Genomic DNA, 26239 nt, shown 5'->3' on the forward strand with positions numbered 1-26239 from the left:
GTTCTGGGACACTTCTGGATCACCCAAGATTTGGATGTTCTGAAAAACACTGTAAAGTTCATTGGCTTTAAAAAACCAAGAGAAGGCGCTGGTGCAACGGTGTCAATTTGGTATGGAGAACAAATTACAGGGAAGAATTGTGGGATAGTGGCACCTGGGTTGTGGCTATCTGGTCTACAAATGGGCAGAAAATTATAACTAAGCATAATGCCAAAACTTCCCATGTACCATTTGAGAGAGAGAAGCAGGAAACGAATTTGGAAGTTGTAGGGGATGCTGTTGGTACCCCACCCAGATCCCCCTACTGGGCCTGCACCCACACCCATTTCCGTGAGGGTGGCTGCTAATGTCTCTCAGTTCCCCCATGTTCTGGAAAATTCCCTTGCCAAGTGGCCAAGTCCTGCCTCACCTGGGCAGGTAGGTATCCTGTACTGCTCCTCTATCCCCAGCAGCTCATGGCCAGTGACTGACATCAGGACATAAAGCCAGCTCCCTGGCTTCAGGGTGGGATGACTTGGGGGTGCAATTCATGTTCCAGTGCTCCCTGTGAGATCAGGCTGAAGCTGGTCTCCAGCTGAGGCCACATCTCACTTAGGTCCTCCTCCTGCCCTGTCAGTTTTCCTCACTCCCATCTCCTGAGAACTCTCCCTCAATACATTATGAGCACCACATCCCTGCCTCAGGCTCTGCTTTTAGGAAGCTTGACTTAAGACAGAAGTCTTAATACTAAGTACTTTGCAAGGTTCCAGAAGCTCTGCTATCCATAGCTGTAGGTGAAATATTGTCCCCTCTGCCCTCCAGATTCATTACTTATTTTGAGATCCAGTTTTATTTTCTCTAAAGCACTTTCCCCAACCTGAAATTACCTTAATTTGCTTACTTTTTTACTATCTAGTTCCCTCCTCTAGAATGTGAGCTCTGGGAAATCAGGGGCTGTGCTGATCTTGTTGAACATACTTTTCCTGGGACCTAGAACAGGCCTGGCTTGGAGTAAGTGCTGACTGCTGATTAAATGTGTGTTGAATGAATGCATGAATCATGTCTCCTTTTAGGGGTGGAAAACCCATCCTGTTCTCACTCTTGATTAACTTATGGAAATAGTTACAGAAATGTTTTCGCTTTTGGGTTCTAGCATCTTATTTGTAACCTCTACAGGTAACACATTTTCCTTTCTGATAATAGAATTTTTATGGTTGCTTTAACTTGCAAATCCTCTAATATTTATGGCATTTCTGATTGGCATTAGACATAATTCTCAGTTTTTAGCGGCGGTACTTTAACATCCATGTAAATTGACTTTGCTGTCAAGTATGGAATTGACTGGAAGGATGAAGCTTCTAACGTTTTGTAGAACATAGTTTGACTGGCTGTTTTATTATTTAGAGTAAGCTGACATTGACATTGTGAGGGTCTTAGGCAGCCCTGCATATCCAGTTAAGTATTTGCATGTTAAATCTCAGATGTTCCCAACTTGAAATTGTTTTCTTGTGCTGTGTTCTCAACACATATTGTTTCTTTCTTTCTTTTATTTTTATTTTATTTATTTATTTATTTATTTATTTATTTTGTGGTACACGGGCCTCTCACTGTTGTGGCTTCTCCCGTTGCGGAGCACAGGCCCCAGACGCGCAGGCTCAGCGGCCATGGCTCACGGGCCCAGCCGCTCCGCGGCATGTGGGATCTTCCTGGACTCGGGCACGAACCCGCATCCCCTGCATCAGCAGGTGGACTCTCCACCACTGCGCCACCAGGGAAGCCCTCTTTTTTTTTTTTTAATTTATTTATTTGGCTGAGTTGGGTCTCCGCTGCTGCATGTGGGCTTTCTCTAGTTGCAGCGAGCGGGGCCTGCTCTTCGCTGAGGTGTGCGGGCTTCTCATTGCGGTGGCTTCTCATTTCGGGGCATGGGCTCTAGGCACATGGGCTTCAGTAGTTGTGGCACGTGCGCTCAGTAGTTGTGGCTTGCGGGCTCTAGAGCACAGGCTCAGTAGTTGTGGCGCATGGACCCAGTTGTTCCGTGGCATGTGGGATCTTCCCGGACCAGGGGTTGAACCAGTGTCCCCTGCATTGGCAGGTGGATTCTTAACCACTGCGCCACCAGGGAAGTCCTTCAACACGTACTCTTTCTGTAAAGATATCCCAAGCTGTAGTCTTAGGAAACTATGATTTTTCTCACTTGGTCCCATAGGAATTTGAGGATGTATGCTGCTTTGTGAAATGAGCTTCAGAGAGAAATGTGTGTGTGAGCATGTGTACACACAGACACAGACAGACACACACACACACACTTGACTCTGTTTATTTGGGACCTGTGATAAGCAAAAGTGCTATTTTCTACAGATGCTTCTGAGAAACAATCTCAGCACTTAATTGGATGCAAAAGAGTGGGTATTTACTATTCTACCCTTTAATTAGCATAATCAGTGTTTCCAGTAGCAATAGCAGTTGGAAAATCGCTAGTTTTACTGGGTGCATTATCCTTCCTTAGTGTAATGTTGCACCAGTGTGGCTATTACTCTTAAGTTGCTTGTTTAAAACAAGAGTTGGGGGCTTCCCTGGTGGCGCAGTGGTTGAGAGTCCACCTGTGGATGCAGGGGACACGGGTTCGTGCCCATGTCTGGGAAGACCCCACATGCCGCGGAGCGGCTGGGCCCGTGAGCCATGGCCGCTGAGCCTGCGCGTCCAGAGCCTGTGCTCCACAACGGGAGAGGCCACAACAGTGAGAGGCCCGCGTACTGCAAAAAAAAAATCAAAAAAACCCCCCAAAAGTTGGTACTTCTTATGGCAAAGCCTGACTGTTGGGTTTTGTACAGAATCTACCAAAACTCTTCAGAACCAATCATTAAGGAAGGAGTTTTAGTTTGGTTTTTTCTGTCTTGTCTCCTAGTTTGGGTTTTTCTGTCTTGTCTCCTTTTTTAGGGGACTGAATTAATGTCAAAAAGCGCACGGGTTTTAGGAAGGCCTGTGAAGTGTTCATCACAGTTGTGCTTTGGTGGAGAGTATGTTTAGTGGTTTAGGGAAAGGAGTTGGTTACTTGTTCTAGGGAATGGCTGAGAGGAAAGAGATGGACTCCATGTTTTTGAAATTCAGAAGTTGAGGTTGGTTCTGAGTGTTTTCATTGCTTTTCTGTATTCTGGAGGCGTCACTGAACAGAAGGAAGCTAGATGGCCAAGATTCTGTGTTTTCTCCCCCTCCCACACGTTTTTGGAGGTCGGATTATTATTCTCAGAATCTTTATGATGTGTGATAGACACGGCTTGAGCCAATACTGGGATGCATTATGTTTCTATTAATACTTTTCTAAGCAGAAGCTGACAGCACCCTCTTTCTCACACCTCTTCCAAGTTTGGAAGCTATTGTCTGGAGACCTGGCTGACACCGAGAACCGTAGCTGCCCTCCCCACCCTCTCTCCAAATCCCCTCCTGGTGGTAGCCTACCATGGTCCTGTCTTGGAAGACATGAGAATCTCACCCACATCATCCCCTCTGCCATTTCACATCTTAATATGCTCTGTGGCTCTTCCATAGAGAGGAGAAACATGCCCCTACGTTTTTATGGTTTTCCTGGGTCTCACAGTCATGGCTGTCCGCCTTTCTCTGAGAATTAGGGCTTACTGAACTTGGTGAAACATCTCAGCCACTGATCAGGTTCAGTTATCCCAGGAGCTCATTTAAAATCCCAGCCTGCTCTCATTGGAGCCTCTCTGTTCATAGCCTGACCATTAGGGAAGTCCTGATGGAGTGGATACACTCGTGGACCGTGGATGGTGGAGACAAAGGTGGTTGGGAATCCCGTCTCTTAGGCATCGTCTGCCAAGGGACGCCGATTCTCATGAATCATGATGGACTCTGGCAGTATTAATGTCACTGATGGAAAACATTTTAGTCCTATTAAAGGTTAACGCATCAGTCTCCACAAAGCCTGCCTGGAAGAGACTCAGAAGAAGGAAGGAATTTTCCAATGATGGGTACAGGGCAGGCCGCCCTCCTGCAGCCCTGCCCGACAATGCAGATGTGCCCCCGAATGGCATTTGGCATTTGTCCCCCTGTTTCCGGGACGGGAAGGGTTGACCTGGGGCCGCAGGTTTGCTCTGATTACAGGAGCTTTTGCACCACCTCCTCAGGGAGCTGGCTGATGGCCCTGTCCCAGGCAGGAGCTGCTAATGGCAGAACGTGATGCACCAACTTGACATTTGCTTGCCAAACAAGTGATGTGTTGTCAGTCGCCTGGCCCTGCACCAGACCCTCTTTTTGCACAACTGCTTATGAATTCAGCAAAGAAGAAAAGCACTGATTATGAATTGAGCAGGAGGAAACAAAGTCCTGCAAATAAATGACAAGGAGACGAGAACCATGTATAAGAAAACACCAGGAAGGGAGAATGCCACCAGAAGCCTCATGCCAGTGAACAAATTCCTTAGCAAGAGAGGCCCTGGGTTTTGAATAGTGAATTAAGGAAGACTATCCAGACCTTCTTAGCAGCTAGGCAGATACAAGATTCACTCTGAAATCAATGACTAAATGCTTTGGCCACTGAAGTAATATTATGTCATGGTTAAAAGTTAAGAGCTGAACTCAGAGTGAGTTCAAATCCCGGCTCTGCCTCTCACTAACTCTGTGACTGTGAGAAGTTATGGTATCACCTGGTGCCTCAGTTTACTCATCTGTTAAAGGGGCATAACCTTACACCCACCTCAGGGTTGTGATAAATTAATATACGTAAAGCACTTAAATCAGGGTCTGGTGCATAGTGAGTGTTATGGTTGTTATTTTTCTTGTATGGACAGAGTTTATTTGCATGGTCTATGCCTCAAAGTTTAAAAATGTGACAGAAGAGGAAGCACTCTAGAGCCCAACACTTAGGGGGAGAAAATGAACCTGAGGTAGAGTAGGGTCATTGACAGCCCCCTGTGATTCTTCTAGAGCTGTGTTGTCCAATATGGTAGCCCCTCGCCTGTGTAGTATTTAGATTTAAATTGAAATTAATTAAAATGACATACAATTAAACATTCACTTCCTCAGTCTTACCAGTCACATTTCAAGGGCTCAGTTACCACCTGTGGCTTGTGTCTTCCACATTGGATCATGCAGAATAGAACATGTCCATTATCACAGAATGTTCCATTGGATAGTTCTGGCCTAGAGCTATAGTGACCTGTAGCTGAAGTCCTGCTAAAATGGTTTAGCCTCCATTCATAGGAATGACTGATCATTTCGAGCATTTAGTGCCAAACAACTTACATGCGTTATCACAGTTAATCCTCCCAACAAGCCTATGAAGCAGGGATTCTGGCCATCCTCATTCTACAGGTGGGGCAAATCAAGCACAGAGTGGAGGTCATTGCTGAAGGTCACATAGCTGGAGAAGGGTGGAGCTGGTTGGACCCTGCTCTGGGAGTATAAGTCCACAGACTGTTGTGAGCTGCTGCAATTACACCCCCTTTCAATGTAATGTGCACGGCATGGGCTGGGAGCACAGAGATGAAGTGTCAGGGCCCGAGGAAGCTTTGGAGCCAAGGCTGGTGTCTTGGAGGAAGAGGAGGAGGATCTGTTCTGAAGTGATGACTCTGGAAGCTCATTGAGAAAATGCAAAAGCTGGCAACAGGTTTGGGGCTGGAAGTTCAACGCACAAATCTGATTTCTGCCTTTTCAAAGCAATAATGAATGGCTGCTGGGATACTTTCAAGCAAATGTTCTCATCAGAGCTTTTGAGTGGTCAACTTTGTTCCTAAGGGCCTTTATGCCTAAGTCAGAGGCAAGTGTATGAAGAGATATTTATTAAAGAGCTGCTGGGTCCAGACCCTATGATGAGCCCTGGAGGTACAATCATGATTAAGCCAACTCTGCCCTCATGGAGCCTCATCCATCCATAACAGCTAAAACTTACTGAGATATGCATTAAGTGCACATCTTATTTAATCCTTACATGAACTCTATTAAATAAGAGCATCATCATGATCCCTATACCACATTTAGGGAAACAGATGCTTAGAGAGGTTAAGTCATTTGCCCAAGGCCACACAACGTCTAACCCCCCACCCACATGCCTAGGAATAAGAGATGATGTCCCAGGAAGTCAGCCCAGGGTTTCTGGTGGTACCTGTCTCTGGGCTGTGATCCAGAGGGGGAGAATGCCATTGTCCCACCACTCAGTCTTGTTCTGTGTGGTCTTGAAGGAATACTTCCAGAGTGTCTCTTTGTTAAACATCATGTTGTGAATGACTCCGTGATCTTCGATCCAGCGACCTTGGGAATAAAGGAGAGAAGGTACTGGTAAGTTCTGTGAACGGATGCTGCCAGGGGTGTCCATGTGTTCTTAAGACCACCTCCCCCAGCATCCTTCCGGTTGGCCTACTTAATCCTGGGGCTGTCCCTCTGGGCTTCAGACTTGTTTCTCTGGGATGCAAACATTGGCAGCCACAAAGGAAGGGTCATCACATCTCACAGCTGTCAGATTGGATCTGCTCCCTGGAACAGACCTGTCAGCCCTGGGAGAAGTTGGTGTTGGCTGTGGAAGCTGATGAGGGAGGGGGGAAGGCAGGGGGTGGGGAGGCCAAGTTCCTCGGGTTATTCTGTGTCCAGAAGCTGAGGACCTGGGATTTGGACACTTCCTGTGGGATGAGTTTCCTCATTTGCTCGTGACGATATAATTCTATATGGAACATCCAGTGGGCCTGATTCTCAGCAAACATCCCAGGGTTTCTCCTAGGACTCCCACGGGCTGCGCTGTTTGAGGGAATGAGGAAGGATTTCCTTCTTTGTTTCTTTTTTTTTTTGCCACGTGGCATGTGGGATCCTCATTCCCTGACAAGGGATCAAACCTGCCCCCCCTGCCCCCGCCTCACGTTGGAAGTGTGGAGTCTTAACCACTGCACCACCAGGGAAGTCCCAGGAAGGATTTCTAGACATAGATGGGTGCAGACTTATTTCTTTCTGCTTAGGGAAAGAAGACAGATACTGGGGGAATGTAAGCTAGATTGTTCTTGAGAACATAGCAATTGAACCAGATATGGAAAAAACCCCTGTGATCTTACATTGCACCAGGGAAAGGGGACTGCACGTGGAGGCCAGTCTAAAGAGGGAGCTGAAAGATCCAAGGAGAGAGCTGAGTGTCCACTCCCTAGCCTCCTGGGAGATGAAGTCTCTGGGTGACCCTACTGACTGTAATAAGATAGTGATGATGTCTCCAATGTCCATGGTAAGAGGGACATTCTGTGACTAGAACTTGATGGTCATGGGCACAGAGAAGGGAAAAGCTCTCCATTGGGTCAGAGTTGCTGCCAGACTGCTGGTGGGTAAAGTCCCCCCTAGGGTGGCCAAAGCTTTCAATGGGGAAGAAGCAAGCACAGTTGTGGTTTTATTGTTTCTGCCTTGCCGGCAGGCCTGACAGCCAACCACGAGTGGGGTCACCAGAAAGAAGTTGTGCTGCTGCCAGGGATTGGGACCTCGAGGTGTCAAGATTTGGTCAGGGATCAAGTCAGACGGTTGACAGGGGAAGAGCATGGACTTCGAGTCCATGAGAGCTGGGTGCCAACCCTGACTTGGCTTCTGAACTTGCTGTGTGAACTTGAACAAGCCTTGGTTTGCATGTGTAATGGGGGGTAGGGTCTGTGTGATGGAGTCATGGTACACATTTACCATCATGCCATACGCCAGCACCTTTTTCCGAGTTACTTTGGGAACATTAACTCATCTAAAGCTCCCAACAGCCCTGTAAGGTGGGAACTATTATAGCCCCCTTAGAGCTTTCCCTCTATGCAGGAAACGGAGGCACAGAGTTTACTCAAAGGTCATGAGGCAGAGTTGGGTGTGGAACCTGGGAAATTTGATTACAGCCCTTGCTCCTCCCCACCCCAGGTAAAATTAACATAAAATTAACCATTACCTTTGTTTTTTTTGGGCCGCATGGCGCGGCATGTGGGATCTTAGTCCCCGACCAGGGATCGAACCTGCACCCCCTACAGTGGAATTAAGGAGTCTTAACCACTGGACCTCCAGGGAAGTCCCAACCATTAACATTTTATTTTTAAAAAATTTTATTTATTTAGTTTTTGGGCTGCGTTGGGTCTTTGTTGCTGCGCGTGGGCTTTTCTCTGGTTGCGGCGAGTGGGAGCTACTCTTCGTTGTGCTGCGCGGGCTTCTCATTGCGGTGGCTTCTCTTGTTGCAGAGCATGGACTCTAGGTGTGTGGTCTTCAGTAGTTGTGGCACGTGGTCTCAGTAGTTGTGGCTCGTGGGCTCTTGAGCGCAGACTCAGTAGTTGTGGTGCACAAACTTAGTTGCTTTGCAGCACGTGGGATCTTCCCAGACCAGGGCTCGAACCCATGTCCCCTGCATTGGCAGGTGGATTCTTAACCACTGTGCCACCAGGGAAGCCCCATTAACATTTTAAAGTGAACAATTCTGTGACATTTAGTACATTCACAATGTTGTGCAACCTCTTTCTCGTTCTAGTACATTTTCATCACCCCCAAAAGAGACTCTACCTGCTAGCAGTCACTCCATAGCCTTCCGTTCCCATGGCCGCTGGCAGCCACTAATCTGCTTTCTGTCTCTATGGATTTACTTATTCTGGACATTTCATAGAAATGGACTCATACAATATGTGGCCTTTTGTGTCTGGCTTCTTTCACTGAGAATCATGTTTCCTAGCTTCATCCCCATCATAGCATGAATCTATACTTCATTCCTTTTTATGGCTGCATAATATTCCATTGTCTGGATAGACCAGAATTTGTTTATCCATCCATCAATTGATAGACATTTGGGTTGTTTCCATTTCTTGGCTGCTATGGATAATGCTGCTATGAACATTCATGTGCAAGTAACTGTTTGAGTCCCTGCTTTCAATTCTCTTGGGTCTAAACCTAGGAGTAGAATTGCTGGGTCATATGGTAACTCTTTAACTTTTTGAGGAACTACCAAACTACTTTCCACGGTGGCTGCGTCATTTTACATTCCCACTACCAATGTTCAAGGGTTCCAGTTTCCCCACATCCTTGCCAGCACTTGCTATTTTCCTTTTTTTGATTATGGGCAACTTAGCAGGTGTCAGTATCTCATTGTGGTTTTTAGTTGCATTTCCCGAATGCCTGATGATGTTGAGCATTGCACCCTGTGAATACCATGAGTGAGAGTACTCTGTTAGGGGTAGGTAGGAGCCAAATGGGCAAGAATATTTGGAGCCTCACAAATGAATAATGGAAGGCTCTTGAAATCTACAAGAAACCCTCTTGTTGTTACAGCTTCCTGATGGCTGAGCCATGCCATCGCAGCAGACAACATGGAAGCACAGAGATAATTCACCCAGGGAGCGCTCCTTTGCCTTTTTATTTATTTATTTATTTATTTTTTAAACCTGTAGTATCCTGAATCCAGGTCTGTGTGACTCTCCACCCAGTAAAGAGAAAAATCCCTCCAGAATTATGAACACCTGCCATTTCACCTGTTCTAGTGTTTCTCCATGGTATTTTCTACCACCAACATTACAATCAATTGCGTAGCTTGTTAAAAACACAGATTCCCGGGTCCCCACTGTAGCCCTTGCTGAATTTACAGTCATGGGGTGGGGTCCAGGAGTCTGCATTTTAACAACCTCTCCAGGTGGTTTTAGTGCCCACTGACATGTCAGAACCACTGGTTCAGGGGCTGTTTGTCATTCACACTTGCATGTGGATTAGTTCCAGCAGACTGCCCCTTGCTCCAAAATCTGGGTTGACAGTAGCCCACTGCCCCCCTCCTTAAGGGACCAGGGGGAGGGCAGGCAGCCATCAGAACCTGGGTCACTCTGGTATCTGGCGAAATATGGGGGTCCAGAGCCACTGGGAGGACGTGGCAGGAGGGATTGGAGGAAGCCACGGGCAAAGAAACTTCCTCTTCCTGCAACCTATGGATTCTGGCTTCCATGCCCTGGGACCCAGAGGTCAATTATAACATCAGTTAAGTAGGCTACCCTGGGAACCAATCATAGAATCCATTTTCCCCTCAAAGCGATATTACACAAGTTTCAAACAACTAACCTAAAATGAGCTCAGGGAGCATGACCCTTCCATTCTGTGGCATGGCTCGTCCCAGAAATTGTACAAAGGGAATTGTCTCCATGGTGTTTGGGTTATTTCCACCCTGACACTTAAAGGCATGTTCTAAATCCAACTGGTGGCTGGGGACCACTCATGAGACCCAGCAGAGCTTCCACTGCCCTGTCGGTTTCTCCTTCCCGCCTCTCAGGCCTCTTTATCCTGGTCAAGGGCCAGTTATGGAACGTGGGCAAAACAAGACAGAGGAGAGGGGAAGCTAAGAAACAAGCAGCTGCAGGGAGCAGCTATCATGGTTTTACTTGAATTGCATTTTCTATTCTGGAGACCATGGGGGGACCTGGCTGGAAAAACTACGTGAAGGCGATAGTGTTGGCTGTGCCTGGAGTTCCAGAGACTGCAGAGGAGCTGGTTTCACTTGGGTCACGTGATGCTGCACAAGTGGGGCTGGGCTTGGAGGCAGGACACCTGGCCTTGGCTCTTGTAAGCCCTTGCTCTCTCTCTGGGCCTCAGTTTCCCCGTATGTAGAATGAGTGTGGTTAATGGTTTCCAAGGGCCTTTCTGGCTGTATCATTCTGAGAGTCTGTCATTACTGTCATTTCAGTGTCTGGCGACATGGGTAATTGTGCAAGTGAAACAGGAAGTAGGATGAGCTCTCCTAGTGAATGGGATTCCTGCTGCTTGCTAATTATGCTTTAATCAGGGTACAATGCATACTCCCACACTGTATCAGTTATGGCAAGGTACAGGTATTTCACCCAGCCGAGCATTTCAGGTCTGGGAAAGAACCCAGCTAGATTCAGCTCCTGATATTTATTTATTTCCAAATACTTGCACAGTGAATTTAGGAAACCAGCAAGTCTAGAGTTTGATCCAACCCCTTCCATTCTCCCTCCCTTTCTCAAATACTTTGAGCCAAGTACTGTCGTAAACTGTCTCATGGTATTTACACTCTAGGGGGCGGGAGAGAGTTAAAAAATAGAGTGTGTTGGTGCCTGCAGTACTCACAGGTATTTTCTTTTCTCTTGGAATTCCCCTACTCATAGGCCCTGCTGAAAGGCAGGTTTAGGCACCGTATTTGTACCAAGTCTCTTCCCTATGTTCAGTTGGTTGGCCGGAAACCCAATTCTGTCTTTCTCAACACTTGAACCAAGAGACACAGTAACTAACCAGCTGGTGGTGGGCTCTGCTGTCTCCCATGAGGAACCAGTAGCGAAAGGAGAAAGGTGGTCACAAACGAGGGAAGCAGAGACAAGAAAGCCCATGGGGCTGATAAGAAAGACCACAGGGCTTCTGAGAGACAAAGGAGGAAGTTTGGTTTCTATAATTGCAGTTTCTATTCCCTGATTCCCTCTAATTTGGTTCCCATGCTCATGAGTTTGCCTGTTAGAGCCTTGCCTTCTGTTTCTTACAACTGTTGCTCCCTGATGTGGCTGAGAGTAGGGCTGTGCCTTATTTATTTTGGTGTCTCCCTGGCACAAAGCAGAGATCTTTGCCCTTAGTAGGTATTCAACAAATGTTTGTTGGATTTAATTGAACAAATTCCATCCCATCCTCTGCCCCATATGTAGGCGGCCAGGTACAAACTGAACAAGTAGGAAGCAGACCTTGATTTAGTCCAAAGTCAACTTGGGAAAAAAATACTGTAGTGGGATGAAAATAAACCTATACATAATAGTTAAATCATTAAATAAACCTATAAAATAAAACTTTAGTGGAATTAAAATAAAATGCATAACCTAATATACTCAATAAGAGCATCTCCCTTCCCCCCCCAAACATTTGCTCAATTCCTACCTACTAATTTTCAGGTGGAACAGTAACTGTTTGCCAATAGACCATTTGGGCATAGACACACTTTATCATGCATTCAGTTGTTTAACAATATTTTAAGGACCTACTTGTTTCATTCAGTATTTCCTTTGAACCAACCTACCATATTAAACTGTAAACACGTCTTCATTTTCCTCCCAATTTGTGGGGTCCAGTGCTTCATTAAGTTCACATTCCCCAAACCAAAGAAGAAAGGTCTTATTAACCAGCTAGTATGAAATCAGTGAGGAAGAACAGCTGCTAAATCAAGTCAACCAACCATCTTAAATCAACCCAGTGCTCCAATCTCAAGCAGACAAGCTCATTCAGACCTACAACCAAGACACTGGTGGAAAAACAGCACCCACTGGGGCTCAAAACCACACTTACCCAAGTCTACACATCCAGAGTCCTACCCACTGATGATCCCCTAGACCTGTAATAAAAGTGCTGAGGATGAGAACAGGTGGCTCAGTGCACCAGTTGAAATTTAAAACCTTATCAACTTCTGCTGCAGACATGAGGCTTGACCCCAACACGACACCCCACGATGGGAGCCCTTTTCTGGACGGGGAAATAAGACCCTAGTGCCCATTTTACCAAACCGCTCTTGCTCATGTGTAAGTGCAGATGTAAAGTACTGACTGCTTCTTTTTTGGCATTGCTTTTTAATTATGGCCATCAATAAATCATTCTATCCTTGAACAAGACTTGAGAATGGCCCGAAGGCAGAGGCACGATTCCTCAGGAACTAGGCCAACAGAGAATGGCTTCCTCACTCCTCACCTCTTCCTTTAATCCGCTGTCAGAAACAGAAACGTTCTCTCTTCAAGAAGCCTTGGAAGCAGACGGAAGGAGACAGCTGCACTTGCGTTCCATCTGGGAAGTCTGTTAACACACAGTTCTACCCTTGGCCTGCCTTACTGGCCACTGTCACAGAAACGGGATCTCCCCTCTCTTCTGCATTTTTTCTCACTTCATTTCCCCCTCTTACTGGTGTAGTGGGCTGAATGGTGCCCCCCACCCCTCCCCAAGGATATGTCCATATTCTTATTCTCAGAACCTGAGAGTGTTGCCTTATTTGGAAACCAGGTCTTTGCAGTTGTAATTCAGTTAAGGATTTTGAGGTGAGGAGATTATCCTAGATTATCTGTGTGGGCTCTAAGTGCAAAGATAAGTGTCCTTACAAGGGGCAGAAGAGGAGAAGGCACAGACAGAGAAGGCAACGTGACCACAGAAGCAGAGATTGGAGTGATGTGGCCACAAGCCCAGGAATGCTGGCAGCCATCAGAATTGGACGAGGCAAGGAAGGCTTCTTCCCTGGAGCCTCCGGAGGGAACACAGCCCACTGACACCTTGATTTTGAACTACTGGCCTCCAGACTTTTTGTTGCTTTAAGCCACCCAGTTTATGGTACTTTGTTACAGCAGCCACAAGAAACGAATACACCTGAGCCCTCAGTCTCCAGTGGTTCGAGTTTCTCCTCTCATTCAAGGCCTTGGAATCCTGAGCAGTCATGATTTTTTGCTCCACTGCTCTGGTGTTTTGGGCCAACCCTTCCTCTGTGTGACGCATGGACCTGCAGCACTGGTATCACCTGGGAGCTTGTTGGAAATGCAGACTCTCAGGCCCCACCCCAGACCCACTGAACCAGAGTCTGCATTTTACCCAGATACCCGGGTGATTCATATACACGTTCAAATTTGAAAAGCACTAGTAGGAGAAACTCTAAGGTGTCAATCAGATCTTTTCTCCAAGTATCCTAGTTTCTTCATGTCAAATCTGTTAAATACGACATGGAGGTTTTGTAAAAACAGACCAAACTCTTAGGTTAGAACTGCATGCTGATGTGTTATGCATAATATGACATGATGTCTGAAATTTGCTGTAAAAGATTCAAGGGAGGAAGGAAGGAAAGGAAGGAGGAAAGACAGGGCCTTGGGTGAGGACAGTGGAACAAGACTGGCAAAATGTGGACACATTTTTGCAGCTCAGTGCTAGGTACATGCGGCTTCATTGTGCAATTTTCTCTGCTTTTTTTCTGCAAGGTGGAAATTTCCGTAGTGAAAAGTTAGGGAATATCCTGGTTTCCCAGCCTTCCTTATTTTCAGTTTTTTTCCATGAATCCATTTTTATCCCTTCGTGGAAATGGCTGGTGTTGGAGGGACATCTTTTCTATCTCAGTCTGTGGTTTTCTTTGCTCTGTTTGTTCATGTTTATGGTTTTGCTGGCTTTCAGGACTTGTTCAGCAGAAAGTTGTTTCTGGGGGAGCAGGTTGGGAGCTGATTAAGGTTTATGGCATCTTCTAACTGGGTTTCCAACAACATCTGCTGGGCTTGTGTTGTTACCGGCAGCAGGAATTTAATTTCCTTTCTCTTTCCCTACCTCTCTTACCTCTTTCAGATTTTTTGTTCACTGGCTAGAGTATTATGTATGTGACCTTTGGCTCTCTGATTTACATGTGATTTGCATATTACACATCTAGTCCAGAGGTTCTCAATTAGGGGGTGATTTTTACCTCCCAAGGAACATGGGGCAGCGTCTGCAGACATTTTTTTTTTTTTTTTTTTTTTTTGCACGGTACGCGGGCCTCTCACTGTTGTGGCCTCTCCCGTTGCGGAGCACAGCCTCCAGACGCGCAGGCTCAGCGGCCATGGCTCACGGGCCTAGCCGCTCCGCGGCATGTGGGATCTTCCTGGACCGGGGCACGAACCCGTGTCCCCTGCATCGGCAGGCGGACTCTCAACCACTGCACCACCAGGGAAGCCCTGGAGACATTTTTTTTTTTTTGCGGTATGCGGGCCTCTCCCGTTGCGGAGCACAGGCTCCGGACGCGCAGGCTCAGCGGCCATGGCTCACGGGCCCAGCCGCTCCGCGGCATGTGGGATCCTCCCGGACCGGGGCACGAACCTGCGTCCCCTGCATCGGCAGGCGGACTCTCAACCACTGCACCACCAGGGAAGCCCTGGAGACATTTTTGATAGGCACAGCTAGGAGAGGGATGCTGCTGGAACCTAGTGAGTAGAGGCCAGGGATGCTGCTAAACACTCCACAACACACAGGGCAGCCCCCCCAGGCAAAGAAGGATCTGGCCCCAAATATCAATAGCGGGATGTTGAGAAATCGTGATCTAGTCTTTAAGATCATCCAGGCGTATTTCGCCACACTTCCTTTGCTCTGTCCCCTGAAGGAGAGGTGGACTCATGACTGATTACAACATCTTTGAGGAATTTTTACTTCTTGTAAGTTGATTTTGGGATAGAATATAAGTGACTGCTCATTTGTGCAAGTTGTGCCCTGCACACCTTCAGGGGACACCATCCACATAGTATTCATGAAAACAACCCTTTCAGAATTGCGCAGCACATGGTCTACACAGCTATAAGTGGTTGCTCCAATTTTGGGGTTGCCCTGGGGGTTCTGGAACTGGGAGAGACTTTATTTCTGGCCACCATGAGCCCTGAGCACGTCAGCGAGTGTCCTTTCAAGAAAAGAGGAAATGTGGAACTGTGAGGACGTCACTTGCATTATTCTAGGCCATCACCTCGTCATGGAACGCCTCCTCTTCACCCCGGGCCATATCCATTTGACTAGGTCTAAAATTGTCAGATTATAATATCATGGCTTTTGTTTGAAACGTGGTGGTGATGGCTTCTTATTTTCAATCAGTTCCTTGGGGGAGGAAATACAAGCTGCTGCCATAAGACTTCCTATCCACCCACTATTGGCTTGGCGGGATTTCCATAGTTTCAGCAGCATAACTTATTCTTGCTGGTCTTCAATCACTTTGCAATAAAAACTGTGATTGCAAAAATGTTCATTGTCATTACCAGTGATGGAGCAGTAAGTACAGGCTTCTGGAGAGGGAGAGGGAACTGCGTGACTTAAACTAGCAGAATGAGCTGCTCACCCCCAGAGAATGGCTTTTCGTTTCTGCAAGGTCTGAGGGAAATTATGACAGAGTTCAGGGACACAGAGGGACAGTGCTGGGAGGTGTGGTCGCTGAATCCACTGGGAGCCCGTGCCCTGTGGGCAGCCTCATGGATGGAGTTGGGGTTTCCTGGGACTCAGTAGTACTCTGGGTCGTCGACTGCAACTCACCCCATCCCCACGCTGTTGGGCTCAGGCTGGGTGGTAGACCACTGTGCTTTCTGCCAGTCCTTCTCCCATTGTTCCTCCCTCTGATAACAGTCCCTGACTTTCCACTTGGGACCCACTACCATCCCCCCACAATGGGTGACGTGGTTTGTGTGGGACTTGCCATTCCCCACCCTGACCTGTGGGTGGGCATGTGGTCCCAGCTTGGGTGGTCAGCATCATTCCACCCCCCACAGAGATTTGTTCTGAGAAGCAAATTGGTCCAATGAGAGTCAATCTTGGGAATTTTGTGGTCATTCTTAGGAAAGAGAAATAGAGAGAAGGAGAGGGAGAAGTAAAGAGAGAGCTCGATCGTTCTGATGATATAATTTGAGGATCTGGATGGAGCCATGCCTGTAACTATCAATTAATTACATGTTATGGTTCGAACTGTGCTCCTCAAAAAAGATATGTTGGAGTCCTAAACCCCAGAGCCTCAGAATGTGACCTTATTTGGAAACAGGGTCACTGTAGAGGTGAGGTCCTACTAGAGTAGGGTGGGCCCCTAATCTGAGTGACTGGTGTTCTTATAATAAGATGGTCATGTGAAGACAGAGACACAGGAAGAACCCCATGGTTTGGATGGAGGGTTGGAGGGATGCATCTACAAGCCAAGGAATGCCAAAGATCACCAGCGAACCACAAGAAGCTAGGAAGAGACAAAAGATTCCCTACAGCTTTCAGAGGGAGTATTGCTCTATCAACACCTTGATTTCAAACTTCTGGCCTCTAGACTGTGAGACAATAAATTTCTGTTGTTTTAAGCCACATAGTTTGTGGCACTTTGTTATGGCAGCCCTAGGAGATTAGTATAAGTACTTTCAAATTAATAATCTTCCTCTTCCTCCTCCTTCTTCAAAATCATCATCATTATCATTGCCTTTGTCTAAGCAATAGAGAGGGTCTCCTATGGATGTGGAGACTGTGATGTGGGGTGTCCAGCCTCCATGGTCAGTCAGTGCCCCTCTTGCATCGGCCCCTAGGCCTCCAGGGTTAGACCATAATTCTGGGGCTTTCTGGAGCTCCATGCTGGGGCATCATCCTGTTACCTGTTGCCTTTACACAAAGACTGATGCTCACCCCCTGGTTGTCTGAGCCCCATCCAAGACCTATTCATGGTAGGCAGAATTAAGATGGCCCCAAGATTCCTGCCTCGGATATATACGCCTTGTATAATTCCCTCCCCTTGCACATGGGTGGACCTGTGGCTGGCTTCTAACCAGTAGACATGGAAAAGTTGAAGGGATTTTGCAGATGTAACTAAGGGCCCTAAACAGTTCACTTTGAGTTAATCCAAAGGGAGATTATCCCAGGTGGGCCTGACCTCCTCAGGTGTGCTCTTAGCAGAGGGTCTGGACCCAAGCTGCCATGGGTTCTACAGCTGCAAGGAAATGAAGTCTTCCAACAATTGCGTGAGCTTGGGAGAGGACCCCGAGCCTCAGATGAGACACCACCTCAGCCGGCACCTTGACTGCAGCCTTGTGAGACCCTGAGCAGAGGACTAAATTCAGCTATGCTCGGACTCCTGATGACAGAGAGATAATAAATGGGTGTTGTTCTAAGTTGTGAAGTTTGTGGTTAATTTTTATGCAGCCGTAGAAAATGAATACGGCATTCCATTTTAAGGAACTACCAGGTGCTGTGGCCAAGACCCCTGTGTGTGTGTGTTTCTGTGTGTGTGTGTGTGTGTGTGTGTACATGGAGGTGGGGGATGATGAAGGGTGGGGGATGGAGCCAGGTGGGAAGAAGAAAACTACCTTGGAGGAAGTAATTGCCCTTCTTATGAGAGAGAAGAGCAGTTTGAGCAACATGCAGACCTGCCCAGTGCCCAGCCCTGGAAGCTAGAGGGAGAACATCGCCCCCAGTGTCAGGTCTTGGGAGCCTCCACCCTAGACAGAGGCCCCACTTCCACTGTCTTGCAGGTGGTGCTGGGGACCAAATACTTGGAGGAAAACACACCCTTTATAAAGATGCAAAGATTTTCTCACGTGAAGAGATGATGAGGTGGGATATTTTGAATTAATAGTCAGCTTTATTTTTAAAATTCTCTCTCCTGTATTCTTTCCTTCATTCAAACAGTCAGGATTTTTGTTTTTCATGCTCCGAGGAAAGGATGCCATGGGAGAAAGTGGAGAAAGCAGAGACTCCTTCTGGCTTTGGGGTGTCACATGCTCAGCACATTGTGGGAGCCATGGAGGAGTTCGGGTGTAGAGGAAGGTTTGGGGGGGACCCAGGGGAGTAAGAGCAAATCTCCCCTGTCTGATTCCCTGAGAGAGGAAGCAAAGAGGTGGAAGGATCCCCAAGAAAGGGGCTGTTTGTCCTTTACTCTGGTGGAACTCCAGAGAGAAGGAAACAACCCCCCCAAAAGATCTGTGGGATTTGGGAGCAGAAAGGGCGGGAGCCCGAGCTGTGTGTCAAGCCCTAGAAAGATGACCAGACCCTGGAGACATGTAAGTGTGTAGCTGGCCACGGTCTACACTGCTTGGCCCAACAGAGATGCTCAAACAGTATTCGTCAACTGAAAGGATGAATACACTGTAAGCCCTCTACAAATTCTCCGGGAAGACTTTCTTCACCAGCATCAGGAAAGCCGATGAGGGTCCATGTGATTCTAGCTCTGGGGTGAGGGCTCAGCTATTCACACACCTGACAGCCCCCAGACATGGAGAGGCCCTGCTGCCCAGATGTGGACCCAGGGGGCCCAGAGTTCTGACCCAACGAGCCAAGTCAGCTAAGTCTTATGCCCAGGGCATGGCCTCTCCCTGCCGTGCTCCCTGCCTGGGACCACCTGGTCCCTGGCCCCTTGGACTCTGTCTAGGAAGCTTGGAGGGGTGGTTACGTGGCTTCTCAGACCTGAGCCCTTATGGGAGCTGCCTCCTTGTGCAGCTGAGCTGAGAATCAGGGAAGCAGCATCATTTCCTCACCTCTCTTCTGAGTTAACTTGCCCTGAGGTGTTCGTAAGAACTCCATTTAATTAGTCGTTGGGCCCAGAGAGCCCCTTTTATCATACTTTGTGTCAGGCCTACCCCTGGAATCTGAAGAGGCCTTTGGGTGCTGGCAGCACCAATTTTTATCCATTATTTTTTCTATTACGGATGATGCTTTTCCACACTGGAGTCAGACAGAGGTCAGCTTGAGCCCAGCTCATGAAGACAAGTGCTGGTGCTTTTGCTGGTTCTAGGGTGGCATCTGTGTCATTAATACAACATATTCAGTGTGTCTACCCGCTGCCTGAGAGCTCTGAGGATGTGCAACATTTAAAGGTATTTGGAATATCTTTGGACTACTTAATTAGAAGGGAGGACACTGGAGGGCTGTAGGCATGCTAGAGGCAAGGATTGAGGACCACTGTCTGGAACCGTCCAGGGCTGAGTTCAAATCCTGCTTCTGACCCTCAGCTGCTGTGGGACCTCGGGAGAGATTTGTACATTCATGGACCTTGGATATCTCAACTGTTCTGACTTCTTATCACTATTACGAGAATCGAAGGATATGATGATCATGGTACTTGCTGAGCATTTTTGTAAGCCAGGTAGTGGTTCAACCACTCAAGACAGGGGTTTTCAGGACTTCCCTGATGGTGCAGTGGTTAAGAATCTGCCTGCCAATGCAGGAGACACAGGTTCAAGCCCTGGTCTGGAAAGATCCCACATGCTGCAGAGCAACTAAGCTTGTGCACCACAACTACTGAGTCTGTGCTCAAGAGCCCGCGAGCCACGACTACTGAGCCCTCATGCCACAACTACTGAAGCCCACGCTCCTAGAGCCCGTGCTCTGCAACAAGAGAAGCCACCGCAATGAGAAGCACGCTCATCGCAATGAAGAGTAGCCCCCGCTTTCCTCAACTAGAGAAAGCCTGAGTGCAGCAACGAAGACCCAATGCAGCCAATAAAAAATATATATATATATATTAACAAAAGACGGGTTTTCATCTGGGGGCCAATTTGTCTCCCAGGCGGCTTTGGGCAATATCTGGGGACATTCTTGGTTGTCACCGTGGGAGGAGGGTGCACTCCTGGCACCTAGAGGATAGAGACCAGGGATGCTGTCCAACATCCCACAGTGCACAGGATGGCCCCCACCACAGAGAACCACCTGGTCCCAAATGTCAGTAGTGCTGAGGCTGCAAAACCCGTTTTAAAGCAGTGACTCTTCACCAAATCAATAAATGGCAGGTCGGTTATAAATAAGAGGGACAGAGGAACATGTTTTTTCTATAAGGGGTGAATTAAAAAGAGTACCTTATGTATATAAATTTTGTTATTTATAGGCAATACATCCACATGGTCCAAGATCTAAAAGGTACACAGGATGTACAATCCAAAGTTTCCCTTCTACCTTGTCCTCTTCCTGGAGGAATCAGTGTTACCAATTTCTTCTTTATTTCTTTAGAGGTCCTCTGTGCATCTATAAGCAATTGTATGCACATATATACACACATGTTATACACACACACATATGCATGCTACACATATTCTTTGCATCTTGCTTTTGTCACTTAATCCATCTTGGAGATAACTTCCTACTGGACACAAAGAGCTTCCTCAGTTTTTCTTTTAAAGGTGACAGAGTATGCCATTCTATGCATGTCCAGTATTTTACTTAACCACTCCCCTCTGGATGGATAGTCATGTTTCTATTTTCTTTTGCTCTTACAAACACTAATGTAATGAGTATCTTTGTATGTACATCATTTTCCACCAAGCAAGTATGTAATGGTAGGATAGAGTCCTACAAGTGGAATTGCCAAATAAGAAAGTTTGTGCCTTTGTAATTGTATGGGATGTTGCCAAATTACGCTCCACTGAAGCTGTACCTGTTTCCATTCCCTGCTGGCAGTGAATGTAGGAGAGGTGTTGGGGGGATTTTGTAATTAAAAAAATTTGCTCTCCCTGTTTGTATCTTCTCATCAGAAGCCTTCTGGGAATAAATAAAAGGTGAGTGCGCCTTACCTTACAATATTTTGTGCCCATTGTATTTTCAGCATTCAGGGACCCAGAGTCTGCCCATGGGAGATCCTTTAAGTGTTATGAAGTTAATGCCGCTGGGAAGTGGCGTTCGCTTTCTCCAGAAAAGGGCTCTTTAGTTCCTGCTTCCTGGTGCTAATAGTTCCCGAATGACTTGCCTCTCGAAGAGTTTACATGTAGGAAAATCTCTCTCAGCAAATCTCTCTCTGAGCGGTTGCTCAGCTTTATTTTTTGAGTTTCTGATTCAAATGCACCTTTGAGAGTCAGGTGGAAGTGATGAAAACCTCTTCCAGCAAAAAGGCACCAGCAGTTTGCCCATGATGTCAGAGGTTCCCAGAGCTGCCCTCGGACCCCAGTTAGTGGCTCTCTGGGTGGGGGTGAGGTTCATGCTACCAGCACCCCTCCTTGCCCTGCGAGAGGGGTCTGCAGATTCCCAGCTCAGAACTGGGCAGAGCCAGTTCTGTGTGGCCAGGGGCACCCTTGTTCCTAGCCTGGGTTCTCCTTTCCCACTTTCTGACTGAGTGACTGGTCAGTTACTCATCCTTGCTGAGTCATCGTTTTCTCACCCGTGGACCGGGGACAATGCTTGCTTTGCAGTATCGTACTGGTAATAATGGAGGCAAAGCACCTGGCACAGAGCCCTGCATCAGGCTCACATTTGAGAAATGGAAGCTAACGTTAGTCTTATTATAGTAGAATCCTTTGCATCCTGACTGCCTCCTTTTCTTATTTCTTTTTCCTTTTCTTCCCCCATCCTCAAAGATTTTTATTTAATTGTTATGTGGTAGGGCCAAGTATTTTTTTTTTTTTTTTTTTTTTTTGCGGTACGCGGGCCTCTCACTGCTGTGGCCTCTCCCGCTGCGGAGCACAGGCTCTGGACGCGCAGGCTCAGCGGCCATGGCTCACGGGCCCAGCTGCTCCGTGGCATGTGGGATCTTCCCAGACCGGGGCACGAACCCGTGTCCCCTGCATCGGCAGGCGGACTCTCAACCACTGCGCCACCAGGGAAGCCCAGGCCAAGTATTTTTATTTAAGAAAAATTAATTTGTTTTTTGGCTGCGTTGGGTCTTTTTTGCTGTGCACAGGTTTTCTCTAGTTGCAACGAGCCGCGGCTACTCTTCCTTGAAGTGCGTGGGCTTCTCATTGTGGTGGCTTCTTTTGTTGCAGAACACGGGGTCCAGGTGCGCGGGCTCAGCAGTTGTGGCTCGAGGGCTCTAGAGCGCGGGCTCAGTAGTTGTGACGCACGGGCTTAGTTGCTCTGAGGTATGTTGGATCTTCCCGGGCCAGGGCTTGAACCCATGTCCCCTGCATTGGCAGGCGGATTCTTAACCACTGCACCACCAGGGAAGTCCCTATTCTCAAATTTTTATTGGAGTGTAGTTGATTTGCAATGTTGTGTTAGTTTCAGGTGTAGAGCAAAGTGAATCAATTATACATATACATGTATCCACTCTTTTTTTTTTTTTTTGCGGTACGCGGGCCTCTCCCTTTGCGGAGCACAGGCTCCGGACGTGCAGGCTCAGCGGCCATGGCTCACGGGCCCAGCCACTCCACGGCATGTGGGATCTTCCCAGGCCGGGGCACGAACCCGTGTCCCCTGCATCGACAGGCAGACTCCCAACCACTGCGCCACCAGGGAAGCCCTTTTTTTTTTTTTTTAAAGATTCTTTTCCCATATAGGCCATTATAGAGTACTGAGTAGAGTTCCCTGTGCTATACAGCAGGTTCTTATTAGTTATCTGTTTTATGTATAATAACGTGTAAATGTCTTTCTGCCTCTCTTTTAGATTGGAATATCTTTATTTGCTTAGTGGCAACTGAGATTCTGGAACAATCACGTTCCTTCCTGTCACAAAGACCTCGTACATGCTGTTCCCTCTGCCTGGAATGCTTTTCCTTCCTCTGGACTCCTGAGGTCTCTTTCACTCGCAGCTCAACTGCCCCTTCCTCAGAGAACCCTTCCCTGCCCCTCCGAGTTCAAGTGAATTTGCCCTTGCTGTCTTCTCCTGGAGGAGCTCTTCTCTTCCTTCTTGGTGCCTCTCTGACTTGTAATGACATCTGTTGGTGTGTTTACGTGTCTAATGTCTGTCTCCCCTGTTGGACCACATGCTCTAGGTGAGCCGGAGGGACCAGCTTAGGCAAAGGCCCTGAGGCCGGTGGGAGCTGGTTGGAGACCCAGGCAGGGAACCTTTGTGATCTGGAGGGAAGCTTGTGAGGGGAAGAGAGATGAGAGAGGTCAGGAGAGAGAAGGTCGGGGGCTGGGCCATGGGGACCTTCTGGATCACTGAAAGACAAAATTTGAATTCTCTTCAAAGATCATACATGTCCCTCCAATGCACCAGTATTAAGCAGGGGAGTAACCTGATCTAACTGATTACTTTAAACTTTAACGTTTTATTTTTTTAATAAAATTCTTTTAATGATTTACTTTTTAAAAAGATCACTGGCCACGATGTGAAAGGCGGGGTGGAGGGTAGGGTGGGCCCGGGCATTGAGGAGATCCCTTAGGAGGCTGCAGCCGTGGTCCCCATTCTGCCTGCAGGCCATGGGTTCTAGAAACGGCCCTGTGCATCCCGTAGTATTCTAAGCTAGTGCTTCTTCCAGGGGGTGACCCCAAGTGGCATTGGTTGCCTCAGTCTCCCCAGAGATGACTGAGAATCAGCTCTGTTTCAGGAACTATGGATGCGGGGTTTCCGCCCACATCATGGCCTGGCTGCAGGGCGGAGCTTACCTGGGTGGTGGTGAAGTGAGACGGGGAAGTCATTGTCACGAAGGGAGGTGTGAGGTACTTGGCCTTCACGCCCTCCCGGCCAGGTGGTCCATGTTGGGGGTGTCCACGTCCTGGTCGTAGTCCTAGTGGAACCCATCAAAGGAGATCAGCAGCAGCTTGTGGAAGCTCTTCCTCCTGGGACGGGGTGGCTGCTGGCCCAGCCCAACAGGATGGGCAGCAGCAGCGCGAGGGCCCTGGGCCCCGTCATGTCCCCAGTGCCTCACACACTTACATCGCTGAGTTCATGGCCCGCTTCCATTTTCTCCCTTTTTTAAAATCTGCAGTTGATCAAAGTCCACATTGATAATTCTGCCCCAGCTCTGCTGTGGATCAGAGCACCTGGAGCCTAACAAGTTGGCGCGTTCGACGTGATGGAAAAGTTCTGGAGGTGGATGGTGGTGGCGGCTGCACAGCACTGTGAAAGCACTTAATGCTGCTGCACTGTGCACTTTAAAACGGTAAAAAATGCTAAATATTATGTGTATTTTACCACGATAAAAGAAGACAAACATTATGAAATATTTTGGACTCTTACATGAATTCCACTGTTGTGAACATTTGGAGAACAAATTAGATTGGAGCTTTCCTTTACTCAATACAGCTTGTTTTTATAGGGAGAACAAATTACTGTTCATTATGACTATGGAAACAGCCACTGTGGATTGAGTGCCCAGAGGGCTGGGAACTGTATATACATCATCTATTCTATCCCATTTAATTTTTTTGAAATCCTAGAAAGGTTATTAGTTGAAAATTCCCTATAAGAATTACAAAAAATCATTGTGGTCCAATAACAATAAAATTTACCATTTTTTATAGGTCAGAAACTTGATTCTGTATAAAGAAAGGAAGAACATCAAAGAAGGAATAAGTAAAGGTAAATGTAAAATTAAAATGTTTGTTTTCCTTCTTTTTAGTTGATCTAACAGGTAATAGTTTGTTCACACTAGTAATAACAACAATGTATTTAATTATGTATATATCATATATATGTGTGTATATGTAAGTAGAGAAATACTTAACCTAAATCTAACAAAATATGTATGAGATCTATATGAGGAAAACTAGAAAACTCTGTTGAATGCAATCAAAGCACTAAGTAAATGGAGAGATGTTTCATGTTCAAGGATGGGTAGGCTTAGTATCATCAGAATGTCAGTTCTTCCCAACTTAATCTATAGATTCAATGCAGTCCCAATCAAAATTCCAACAAGTTATTTCATGGCTATTAACAAACTGATTCTAAAGTTTATATGGGGAGGCAAAAGACCATTCTACTCTTGTTTGTATGAGTTCAACTTGCCATTTCTTTTTTCAGGTTCCACATATAACTGATATCATGCAGTATTTGTCTTTCTCTGGTTTATTTCATTTAGCATAATGCCCTCCATGTTCATTTATGTTGTTGCAAGTGACAAGATTTCCTTCTTTTTTAAGGCTGAATCATATTTCAGTGGTGTGTGTGTGTGTGTGTGAGAGAGAGAGAGAGAGAAAGAGAGAGTATCACATTTTCTTTATCTGTTCATCCATTGACAGGCCCTTAGGTTGTTTCCATACCTTAGCTATTGTGAATAATGCTGCAATAAACATGGGAGTTCAGATCTCTCTTTGAGATTAAAAAAAAATTACCATTTTAATCATTTGCAAGTGGACAAATTTAGTGACATTTAGTACATTCACAGTGCTGTGCAACCATTACCAGTATCTAGTTTCAGACTGTTTTCATCACCCAAAAGGAAACTTCATACCCATTAGCAGTCACTTCTCATTCCTCCCTCCCCCAGCCCCTAGCAACCACTAATCTGCTTTCTGTCTGTTTGGATTTACCTATTCTGGACATTTCATATAAATGGAATCATATAATATTTGGCCTTTTGTGTCTGGCTTCTTATACTGAGCACCATGTTTTCAGGGTTCATTCATGTTGTAGCCTGTGTCAGCACTTCATTCCATTTCATGGCCGAATAATATTTTTATATATCCATTCACCGGCTGATGGACATTTGGGTTGTTTCCACCTTTTGGCTATTGTGAATAATCTGGCTGTGAACATTTGTGTATGAGCTTTTGTTTCAATACCCTCTGCTTTCCACTTAAGTTTTTCAACATATTTATGAGGTGGTTTTTACTTTGTAGCTGAATAAACAGCTCAGAGAGGCTATAGAACCTCTCCAAGGCCACACAGAAGAATTGAGGCTGGGACTGTAAGTTTAATACTTGGCTACACATTTGCTGCACACAGGGGTTTAAATTCCCCAAGGGAACAGGCTTAAGCATCCACCCATCCACCCCACATTTATTGAGCACATACTATGTGTCAGGTGCCAGAGGCACAGAAGTATAGATGCCGATGTTGCCTGTGGGTGGCTCAGAGTCCAGGGGACTGGCAGACAAATAAGGGGGGTCCTGCCAGAGGTGTGAATGGGAGGTGACACGGGAGAACAGGAAGAGGGTCCTAACTCGGAGAAGCCAGGAAGAGGAGGGCTCCCTGGAGGAGGTAGTGCTAGAATTGAGTTTTGCAGGC

General features: G+C 46.9%; 1 pseudogene across 1 annotated transcript in view; it reads right to left on the minus strand.

Annotated features, from left to right (window-relative positions):
* LOC307063027 (ectonucleotide pyrophosphatase/phosphodiesterase family member 7-like) overlaps window positions 1-23923 on the minus strand; it is a 29611-nt pseudogene extending 5688 nt beyond the window's left edge. Inside the window, exons 1-2 of the transcript in view lie at window positions 23677-23923; window positions 6098-6244 (exon numbers count right to left, since the gene is read on the minus strand). The product of the transcript in view is annotated as an ectonucleotide pyrophosphatase/phosphodiesterase family member 7-like (transcript). The remainder of the gene's footprint in view (window positions 1-6097; window positions 6245-23676) is intronic.
* Window positions 23924-26239: the final 2316 nt, after the last annotated feature.

The sequence above is a fragment of the Hyperoodon ampullatus genome (genome assembly GCF_949752795.1).
Source record: "Hyperoodon ampullatus genome assembly, chromosome: 14".
Lineage (NCBI taxonomy): Eukaryota > Metazoa > Chordata > Mammalia > Artiodactyla > Ziphiidae > Hyperoodon > Hyperoodon ampullatus.